This window comes from Lissotriton vulgaris, chromosome 8 (genome assembly GCF_964263255.1).
Source record: "Lissotriton vulgaris chromosome 8, aLisVul1.2, whole genome shotgun sequence".
NCBI classification, from domain to species: domain Eukaryota; kingdom Metazoa; phylum Chordata; class Amphibia; order Caudata; family Salamandridae; genus Lissotriton; species Lissotriton vulgaris.
In genome coordinates, this window is record NC_141696.1 from 852,371,503 (window position 1) to 852,383,650 (window position 12,148).

The window sequence follows — 12,148 nt, forward strand, 5'->3', positions numbered from 1 at the left end:
GCCTTGATAATGTGCTATCTGCAGTGGCATGGTTCACCTCGGCTGCTGATGCCAATCTGATTTTGTCCTAGCTCTGGATCCCTTTATTGAGGGCATGTGGCCAACCCAGCGGCCAGTCAACTGCTTGCCCACACATCCAGGTACCAGAGGGGAATTTGGATGCAAATGGGGTTAAAAAAGAGGTACAAAACTGATGACCTAGTTTTCCTTGGCCCATTACACAAACCAATCTACTTCATGTAATGTCTAAGAAATGTCATCGAGAAAAAAAATCACTTGTTACCTCTATTGCCCTCTGTTTATTCCATGCTGGGATTGGAGGCAGGACACTGACAGGCAGGGTGTGGGAGACTGCAACAGATTCTTGACTGACTTCCACTTACCATGCTAGTCGACTACTGGTCATCAAGGACATAGATGGCAGAGAGATGGAATTTACTGGTTTCCATTACATTTCTTAATGATCTCCTTCCATTTATGAGGCAAAGAACCGGTGCACCAGTGGTACCTTTGTCTGACCTTAACTGGAGTGTAGATCCACTACCTGGTGTTCTTAAGATAAAACAGATGAGCAAGTTCACTCATTGTAAGCACAGGAACAATGGGGAAGGGCATATCCGATGGCCCAACACAGCAGGCCAAAATTGATATATATGCCAAGTCATCTCAGGGAAGCACTCAGCAGATTGTGGATGGCTCAAACTATCAATGCCTCAGCAAATGCTATCCTGAAAGTTTTCCCCGTAGGGGAACATTGGTCAAGGGGACTTGAAGGCTCTTTCCTTTGTCAGGATCTTTGTAATGTGGTAGATTGTAGCACAGAAGGAAAAGCCTGCATCTCACTAACAAAAGACACTGTCACTACACTATAAAGTGAAACCATTATTCTCATCTTCTACAACACCAAGTGCTAGAAAAGAGAAATGAAGATTCGGAGGGGAGAACACATGTAACAACCTCAGAATTGCTGGTATGTCAGGGGGAGTGGAAGGATCCGGTCTGAACAATCCCTCCTCTCTTAGCTCCGGACTTTGGTACCACCAGAAACGCCAACCCCATTCTTTATTATCAAAAATGCACAAGGTACTATTCCGGAGCCCTTCCATCCATCCAGTCACCTAGGTGAAGAATAGTGAGAATTCCCAACTTTATGGAATAAAATGCTATGTTATGTGCTTCTTGCCAAAAAGGAGAGCGATTTTACCAAACTATGCATGTCATACTATTTCAAGAATTTGCAAGACTAGTCAAGCACCAATGTAGAGATGAGAAAAGATCTTGAGGGAGTGGTCCGCAAACTCAAAACATGGACACAATACTGAAGTGATCTGGAATCCCTATTCCTTGATTAGGCAAAATCAGAGGGGGGGGGGGCAGCGTTGTCAACATACCAGAAGAACTTCACTTGGTCAATCGGAATATGAGCATCCTATATATAGAGACTGACCAGGAAGAAGGGTGTAATTCAAACCCGGAGAGCCTCCTCATTTTTAATGCAAAGAGCCCTCTTATAACATAACAGCTAATTTTCTATGTATAACACCTTTTTCTTGATGATCCTTTAAGCTGCCTATAGTCGTGGAGGGATCAAGAGGACACACTGTACTGGTTTGTATCACGTAATTTATTGGACTGAAGAGAAATGAAAGAAACAGGGTACAAAGGGAGTAAATTCCATTCAGTCTCTCAGTGGGTTTAGCTGTTGGTGACTGATCTCCATTTTCATTCAGGTCATCCACAACTCCCAAGTTGAGTAAAAGGGGAAAAAAAGAGAAAATAACCCCAAAAACAGAGGACTAGTAAAAACGGGCCACTCTTTCTAAGAATTTCACCAGAGTGCCACAACTTCTGCTTTAGAATTCACAGAAGAAGATGAGAAGAACTTCAATTCAAGAAACAGGAAACAATTCCAAAGAAACTGGAAGACCAGAAAAACATGAAACAGGTGAAACAGTTTTTGGCAAAGAAAAACTACTGCCTACCCTCCAATACATTATTCAAATACAACGAATTAAAATGAATACTGCTTTACTGGAGATTGGTCTGAAATTGACTTGGTGTCAATATCGCAACACATTTTTTGACAAGTGGTACATAATACTAGAAAAATTTAGATTGGATGTGATGTTAATTACTATTGAACAGCTTTCAAGCATTTTGAAGAAAATTGAAGTGACCATTTTACAACTTAAACCCACATTACAAACTCAAATTAATGAAAGCGATTATAATATAGTTTGGAAGAAATCAATGTTATAAAGTATTCTTGCAAGAATAAAACCAATGAACACCAGACAGTGTGCATTGAAAGAGCACATCCAATGATTTAAAATAAGTTAATAGCGGGGCAGTAGTTTTAATGAATAAATGACAATATCATCAGAATCAAGCTATGCAGATGATGTTCAAAGTGATGGAACAGAACAGCTGTAACACAGTTATAAGACCAGTTACATGTGCAGGTAGCATACTACTCAAATATTCACAAATCCTCTCTCAAAGGCATGTTCCAAAAACATGGAAATATTGAGTGGGCACTATAAAAATAAATTTTGGGATTCCAACTGAAACAGTCATATTTTAAAGCATAAACGCTCACCAAGGAGACAATAGCGCTTTGAAGGGGACGTTTATTTGTATAAATTCTTTCCAGCACAACATTAGAAAAAGAAGCCCAAGCATTATTTTACTGCTCTCGAAAGACAACAACCAAAGCTGGGTCTAAATATAATGAGTTTACCTCTAGGTCTCAATGTATGCCTCCAATTAGTCAAAGTTGTGGACTGATTTATAACTGCAGGGTTGAATGATCCAAAGACTGTCTATTTTGGCAAAGTAACAAAGTAATAAAGACAAGCATTTACAATGAAACGGTCTCGCCTTTGCCAAAGTTAGAGCTATTGGTCAATGCTTAATCTCTCGCAAATGCGAGACCTATTGCATTTGCCCCACACACACACCCACAGAGACTCACACACACAAAGAGACCCCCACACAGAGCCCCACACACACAGTGCCCCACACACACAGCGCCCCACACACACGGATTCCCCCACATACATACAGCTTCCCCCCACATACACACATAGCCCCCCCACCCACACAGAGCCCCCCCCACACACAGAGCCCCCCACACACACAGAGCCCCCCACACACACAGAGCCCCCCACACACACAGAGTCCCCCCACACACAGAGCCCCCCACACACATGCAGAGACCCCCCCACACACAGAGCTCCCCCACACACAGAGTCCCCCCATACACACAAAACCCCCCACACACAAAACCCCCCACACACACAGAAACCTACACACACACACAGAACCCTACACACACACACACAGAGCCCCCCACACACACAGAGCCCCCCACACACACAGACAGAGCCCCACACACACACAGACAGAGCCCCCCACACACACAGAGCCCCCCACACACACAGACAGAGCCCCACACACACACAGACAGAGCCCCCCACACACACACTACCTTTGATAGCTTGCTATGTACCATATGCAGACTGGTCTGACAAAATTCGCAGAGACAGATGACGGGCACATGAAAACCAGCAAACAAGGGCACACAGGCAGATGGATACGGTACATGTGTGCAGCAGCGGTGCCAGCAGACAGTGTGGGGTCGCGTGCCCTCTTGACGAAATATCAGCCCCCCCCTGGAGTCTCCCACCAACCAAAACATCCGTCCCTTATCTGGGGCCCGATAGTATTAGAGCATCACTCACCCCGGAGCAGAGCGTTGGGCTTAGAGAGCTGGTTTCGAGTGTCCAGGGAGGCCCGGGCCAAAAGCCTGTTGCGGGCCTTCTTCCTCTCCGTCTGCTCGGCTGCCCCCCAAATGACTCTGTCTCCAGACCCTTGAGGATTAGCAGAGTCTCCAATGCCCCTCGTGCCCCAAGGGATTGAGTGAGACCCCCATTCTGCCTATTTGTGCTCTCGCAGCATCCCTTAGCCGACATCCTGACGATGGGTCTGTACACTTGAGCGTGGAACAAATGTGTGTTTACTTAGTAGGCGCTGTGCTTGTGGCGGTGTCGGTACTGTGAACATTGGTGCGTGCACCAATCTCTAGCGACGCAGGATCCCGTGGGGTGCCGAGTGTGGCCTCCGTCAGTGCTTAATTTGAGCCCGAGTTTTACCGTGCTTGGCACCCGGACTTGATGTCCTTACCGGCGTGTAAGACAGGCTGGCACATGGAAGAACTTTTTTAGAGATGGGCACAGCAACAGTAGTTTGTTAATTCTTTGTACACTGAAAACAACTCATACCTGCCGCCCAAGCCATTCTGAAAGTGTTAGGCGTGGGAATAGGCCCAATTGTCACACTTGTTTGAGTGTGATGGTTAACAGTTGGGGCTGTACTGTCAGCAGGGGCAATGGGTGAAGGAAATTGCTGTGGCCTCCTGACAAGGGCCCTGGTACATTTTAGTTTACAAATCAAGCACAGGCCTCCTGTACCTGTGACTGCGGGCTGGCTGGGCGTCACACACAGGACTGGTGTGTAGTGTCTCACGGAGCTCTGTGCATGCAGTTTCCCTCATCTGGCAGGTCGGAGGACCGACCTCCTGTGTCACTGGACATGAATTGGGTGTTTGTGTACTGTACATACATTGCAGGGTTCCGTTGAACTCTGTGCTCGTGCACCTTACCTGAGGAGCAGGTCAGAGGACAGGACTCCTGTGCCCTGAGTGTGAAATGTGTTTATGTGCTCAATGGGCGTGCAGCGTAGGTGTGCCACCGGGGTCTGTACACGTAGTTTAACTAAGCTAGCAGGTCGGAGGAGGGGCCTCATGTGTCCCTGGGTGTGCTGTAAAATGTATGTGTGCGCACTGGGCATGTACTGCAGAGGCACCGCATGTATAGAACTGCAAACAATGCACTATTTGCAGACAACGCCACTTGCCCCTTGTACTGCTTTGTATTTTCCCAAAATATTCGAAGTGGACATGTACATATGTTTACCATTTTATGCAGATTTTTTTTAATTGGAGCCCACCAAAAAGGTGTTAAGATAGCATTGGTCTTGGACTGAGCCAGGACAGAACGTCTTGAGTACACCCCCCTCACCTTCAATCTAGAAAACCCTGGAACAGGGGTGCACTGTGCAAGTCGATTCATTCACAGGCATAGCACCCATCCTTTTATCCATGACCTAGCCAGCCATCCATCCACCCACACTGCCCCACCCATCCAGCGTTTTGTCAATACAATTCAAGTACTCCTGAATCTGAGCTCTGGGACCTGTTCTTATTCAGAGAAGATATTTACCAGAGACATATGGATTGGGACTGACCGCATTGCTTTGCAGCCTGAGTTCTCTAGTGTGAATAGGTGCCCTCAGTCCCTTTCGCTCTCTAAACCCAACTTCCTGTTACCAGCTGCGAGGGACGATGTTGGTCTGGCGCATCGTGGGGAGTGTCATTGCAGGATGTGTGAAACACTTGTTACGGCACAGCGCACAGATGCCTGCAGTGGCCTCCGAGACGCTAGAATCAAATCTTGCTTATATAAGTATATGCCGTTTAAAAATAAACAAACACTTTTGTCATAGATTTAGGAGAATAACAACAGCTTTTGGCCACGTCTGGGAATACAGCAGTGCCATTGATACGGCAAACAAGAGCCACGCTTCACCAGGAGAAGAACGTCACTCCATCATAAACAGGGCGTCTCCTGTCTGGTACTCTGTATTTCAAGTGTTCTTTAATTTATTCCAGCACATTCTGTCTTGTCTACACTCAATAAGCACGTCTTTCATGCTCACACCTCTATATAATGTATTTTGAAATGGGAAAATAAAATCCATGGTGCCGCTCGCAGCAGTTGGGTGATTGCTGTGGACTTACTGTGAGACTTTGGCTATTACGGACCGGGACTGCGAGGCCCAGCAGCCCTTGAACACCACACAGCTGGGTCCACTTCCCGCCCTCCTCACACCGCTTGAAAACTGCTCGCGGCCCGCGCTCGGCGGGAGCCGCTCGCAGCAGTTGGGTGATTGCTGTGGACTTACTGTGGCACTTTGGCTATTACGGACCGGGACTGCGAGGACCAGCAGCCCTTGAACACCACACAGCTGGGTCCTCTTCTCGCCCTCCTCACGCCGCTTCAAAACTGCTCGCGGCCCCCGTTCCGCGGGAGCCGCTCGCAGCAGTTGGGTGTTTGCTGTGTACTTACTGTGGGACTTTGGATATTACGGACCGGGACTGCGAGGACCAGCAGCCCTTGAACACCACACAGCTGGGTCCTCTTCTCGCCCTTCTCATGCCTACAGTATATAACCACGCTTACATGCCGCTGCACGGGCGTGCGCTGGGCGAAGCCTGGGCCAAGGGCGGGCCCGTTTAAGCCTGTTGCAGCCCGAAGGAGACTGGAACGGGCCACCCCTCTTACATCCCGCCTGTCCTACTCAGAGGCTAAGCAGGCTCTCTGTAAGTTCTTACATGTTATTGTATCTGTTACAGGGAAATGTCCGGGCGGGAAAGCAGGAGTAAGTCACTGACCTTGGGTGGCCTTGTAGCAGGGAGTTTGGATAATTTTATCATCAGAGCCAACTCATTGCTGGACCATGAAATAATCCTGATGGAGCGTCGGCTCTCTCAAGACATTGCCACAGCAAAGAGATCCTCGCTGGGACACATAGCGAATGCACGCTCACCCGAGCAAAGATCGAAAATGATTGCTGCCGAAGTCCCGGCAGCCTTGGAGAATTCACAAAGCTCTGAGACTACACAGGACTTGGATTTATTAGCCTTAACTGGTGAGACACAACTACCATCAAGAGCAGAGATAATCTCAGTAACAACCCCGGCTAACATTTTGGTAGTTGATAGTCCAGAAAGGCCCAATACTCGGCAGTTATGGGGGAATCGCGAGGGGGCAGTACCTAAGAGGAAGCGCGGTGCCCAAGCGTTTGGTGGGAGGAAGTCAAAGCTTGCCAAACATTCTAATAACTGCGACCTTGCCGGCTCGGGCAAGGCCATGGAGGGTCCCATAGTATCGGATACTACCCCAGCACCAACTTCACCCACACCAATCCCACGAGAGGAGAATATAAGCACCCCTGCACCTATAAGGTAGGATTTATCCACTCAAAAAATGGTTGCTTTCTTAAGGTCGTTACTCCACCCATTGGAAACCAGACTCTCTCAGATAGAGCTAAGGCTATCAAAAATTGAAAAAGTAACCACAGCTACAGCAGATTGCCTAAAAACTAATAAAGTTATGTTGGGCAGTGGGCAGACTAAAAAGTTTCAGGGGGGATTATTACCACAAAATCCTGTATTACCATCGTCCCCGGCCCCTGCATTGGCGACCACCCCCAAACGGGACCTACCCGTTGCTCCCCCTGATAATGTTCCAACAATGGTCAAAAAGGTTAAGCCCAATGAGCTATACGAATTCCAACCGGGAAGTGCTCCAATTAAGAAGATTAGAATCGACCTACCCCCAGATTCAAGTCCTTATGTAGTGGTCCTATCTGGGGTTTCAGAGTTAAATGATCCGACTAGGAAATCCTTTATGTCCTTAAAACACAAAGTTGCTGATTGGCTTAATAAAAATAGACTGCTCCCAAGCCACATTAGTAGTGTCATTTTGATGGTTCGTAGGGTGTCCTGGGTGGGTCATAGGCCAAAAAACATCAATGGCGACTGTATTTTGGTAAACTTTAGGGACCCATGGACTGTAGCCCACATATGTGACTGGCTGTCTTGTGATTCCGGGACAGCTATACCACAATCACTCCCACTGTCTATCCCCCTGGTTCTTCGTGCTATAACTCGGGGATGGAAACAGACTGGGTGAGAGTGGAAGCTAGAGGGGCAGGTAGGACAAACAGGGACAGGTTAGTTCAATCCCAAACATCTACCCACACTCTGACCTATAATCGCTATAGCTGCTTGGATATGGTTGATTGACTGCAGCTCAAGCAATGGGACCTATTAGGGTCCCGGCAAGCTGCTGGAGGTAGCAATTTAGTGATTGCATTCAGAGGGAGTCCTACAAATAAGCAAGGAGACAGGACTCAAGGTAGTAGCTTAGAAATTATAAAGTCCCCAGCCCCGCAAGCCCACCCATTATCCCCCACCACAGCCCCAAAAGATTTGATTCTAGCCCCAAACATGTCAGTCAACCCACCAGGTCTTTCAGCTGGAGTAAGATTGAATGAAGGAGGCCCCAGGGGTGCAGAGGGCTGCTCCTTTAGAAGGTGCAACCCAGACACACTAACAATACTTTCTTGGAATGTAGCAGGTCTGCCCAACAAAATGTCCTGCCCGGAGTGGGGATCCTTCATAGATAAAAATGATGTATGTTTCTTTCAAGAGACCTGGGCTCGAGACGAACAACTATGCGGGGGCTATGCATCATTTAATGTGCCGGCACATTGGGGGGGGAAAGGGACGACCGTCAGGGGGTCTTACTATCTGGGTGGGCTCCCACTTCGGATGTAGGGCTAAGATACTAACCACTCACTCCGCAGACGTTCTGTTGTGTTTTATCTAGGACCCCGATCAATATTGTGACCTCATGCCCCTATACGGCTATAATCAATACATATCCCTGTAATGGCATACCGATCAGAGCCATATTTCAGTAACTCGTCTCTGCAGTTCATGACAGTCCATGACACAGCAGAAGCCACTTCCTTGGATTCCTAGATAGCACAGCGAGTTCTTTCGACATCTCAAACCCCCAGCAACCTGGGAAAGCCCCGCTTGCTTTGTTTTGATTAGTAATAGAACTCCTACGAGCACTGTAAGAACGACCAGTTCTTAGTGACATCTTTATTGACGTCTTATGTCCAAAAACTTACGTCAAACTCGGCACCTTTCAGGTATAAATATACCAACGTTGCCTTAAGCAAATACACGGTGGTGGTGAATACTGGAGCAGATCAGCTGTCCCCTTGCAGAGCCCAGCAGATGCGAGAATCCCACGGACACTGCCCCTCCTCCTTGACGCGCCGAGAAAGACACTGTCTTTTCTCCTGCCGAGAAAATCCAGCTCCGGCGTTTCCAGCCTACCCTTGCGGGTGACTGGTATGTCGGGTCTTGAGAGGACATACCAGACCTCCTGCATTCTATTCCAGAGGTGCGGTGCTGACTAAACCCTTGGAGAGAATTCTTGAAACAAACTCTTGGCAAAACCAACTTAACTTAAACTGCTACTTACTCTCTCCCATGTATTAGGCTTAGGTCAGGTACACTGGGGTAGGCGTAGTTAGAAGCACCAGTTGAGGTCGTTTGCCTATGTTTAAATGAATGTATATATTGTATTCATTTTAACTATCTTATGGCTAAGAAACCATATCAATGCTTTTACAGTATTATTTCGTAATACTCCTTTTACTGTACGCACTTTTCATAATAACAAGTCTTGCAATTGTGGCATTTCAGTTCTCCTGCATGAGAAGGAAGACTGCTCAATAAATAATATCTTTTATTGAAAACGCCCGTCTCTCTATTCTCTGCATCCTGGTGAAAGTAAAACTGCACAACTGACTGAGTGAAATAGCGGTCTATTGTTTCACACGACTCTAGAGATTGACTCTTATTCTGAGGCGCAAAGTTGTCATGTTAATGCGGTTGTCGGAAGCTGAATCCCTTCTTGTCTGAGCCAGGGAAGCTGATCACTTCCTATTCAATCAAGAAAGTTTCCAGTGACCTCTGAGCTAGCTGGCGCAAACCTAAATTAAGTCTAACATAGTCAGTAGAGACCTAGAAGACCGCAGTCTTACGTCTACACTGCTGTTTATGTTATTCCAATGCGCAGGGCCTATAGGGAAAATAGGAACTACACTACAGTTCAATGTGTAGTTCTTGAATGGCCTAACGCTTTTAAGCTTGCTCTTGTCAATGTATATTCTCAACCAGTTAGTATAGCTAGTGAATAGAGAACCATTGAGGAGTTGTCCCTTTTTTTAAATACCATCACAAGTGATACTCATCTTTTGGTAGGGGGTAATCTGAATTGCCACTACGAGCCTCTAGCAGGCATGAGGGATGGCGTATCCTTGGCAGAGGATGAATACTGGGCGATACCACCGACCCAGGCTCCTTCGCCAAGGTGATGGTCTCCCCTAGCTATTCAGATCATGGCATTAACTCTAAACCACTCAATAAGGGCCTGTAACGGCCGCATGCCCTCGGACATGCCACCCAAGTGTACATTTAACAAGCCTTGGAAAAGAGTCGCAGCTGGACTACATACTGGCTGAAACAAGGTTATGGCCTAGGGTCATTGATCTAAGGGTTACCACAAGAGCCAAGAGCGACCACAACGCTCTAATCTTGGATCTGAGTTCCCCCGGATCCACCAAGGACAATTTGATGGGCTCTGAGGACCCTGATACTAGGATCATTTTATCTAATGACGCAGAGTCAGGTGGGACAAATTAGTAGCACATCCAGAAGAAGTTTGTAAACTATACTCTCGGATAGTTCCCTTACTTGAAGAGGTTTGTGCTTTAATCACTCAACCTTCCCCCCCCCCCCCGGACTTCCATATTAAGTTGCAGGCACTCCATACACAAACAAAATACCATTTGACAGGTTCCTTTCGGCAATCAAACAGAAGTAAAAAAAGCAGTCCTACGTCTACACTGCTGTTTATGTTATTCCAATGCGCAGGGCCTATAGGGAAAATAGGAACTACACTACATGGCACCCAATGTTTGGTAAGGCGATAAAACTAACGCAAGACGTTAGAGTAACTCAGTCGTGCTTTTTCACACAGACCCTTTCTCCCGTAAATACTCCAATAGACGTCTGGAGTGGGTGAAATGTTAAAAACTGCCGGAACTTAGTAGGAAGAGATTCCTATGTAAAGTTTCTGGTTTAGTCAACGTTGAAGGATACTGTGTTCCAAAATATTGTGCACCTAATCCTTGTTTCCTTGGAAACCTGCTCTGCAAACCTTCATTAATACAATGTCAGAAAATGGCAATAACAACGGAACCAATGAAGTCGCGGTAGATGCGAATCAACAGGGTCCCGATGTTACAGGGATTAATGAACCAGGTGCGATTATCATCCCGGCAAACATAAGAAAATCTATAACTTCAAAACTTATAGAAAACGGACTGACATCACAAGGTGGTACAGTCATTTTCGTGATAGAGGCACATGAATATCGGCAGACAGAGGTATTCTATTCTTGGATAAACTTTCCAGCGGCAAACGCTACAACACACGAGTTCCACTATTACAAAATAGAGGAACCACCGGAAGAGTACGCTCCTTTCAAGGAGATTGAAATCCCTTTAAAATACCAAGAGCACCTGCTCTGGTTTAAAGGCGCCCTAAAACATAATGATCACATCACCAGGCTCGGTCCACTAGGTAGACCAGGAGCAATGTGGCCGGTTCTAGCCAGCTACACACCACATCCAGACATTGAAAAAATGTCAAGAGAAGAACTTTTAGCACAGCTAAAATTACTGATTAAAATACATAGACAGTTAGTCCAATATGTAATGTGGACTGCAGCAGTCCAAACAGCTGTTAATGTTCCACAGTTAACCCCTCATCAGGGGAACACAAATAAAATTACACCACAGAGCATACAATCATGTCTTGGAAAAACTCCAGCAAAACGGGAACAAATTCCTTTCTGGTTAGCACAGAAAATTACTCAAATAGAGGCAGTATTCCCGAATACTACCCCTATTGAGAAACACAGAATTCTGACTATCTGCCTTCCAATGGGGGTTGCACCACATGTGGAGGACTGTGACACTTGGGGTACAGTCTTTGTTTCCATTTACACAAAAACACATGGTGTTCCATCCATGGCGGTAAAACCGGATGTGCTGAAACAAATTCAGAATGAATACGGTCCAGAACCTGCTTTAACTCTTGGTATGAAATTAATGAAAGACTTCAAGCAGGTCTCGGCTATATTACTAGCCAACATAAAAGGAGAAGCCGCATTTGTGGCGATCTGCCAGAAATTGAAAGAAACAGATATAACAGATCAACCAATTGAGCTTGCCAGAATTATAGAAAAATGCTATGAAGAATTAGGTAGAGATAGTTTGGGTGGGAAACCAGTAAAACCCCAACTACTCGAAAACCCAGAAAAATTATTTATTAAAAATAATCTAAACACTCTTAAAAAGAGCTGGGATGGAAATA

General features: G+C 46.3%; 1 protein-coding gene across 1 annotated transcript in view; it reads right to left on the reverse strand.

Annotated features, from left to right (window-relative positions):
* Positions 1-12,148, reverse strand: part of LOC147698099 (arylsulfatase D-like) — a 291,198-nt gene that overhangs the window by 205,377 nt on the left and 73,673 nt on the right. The window lies entirely within an intron of this gene.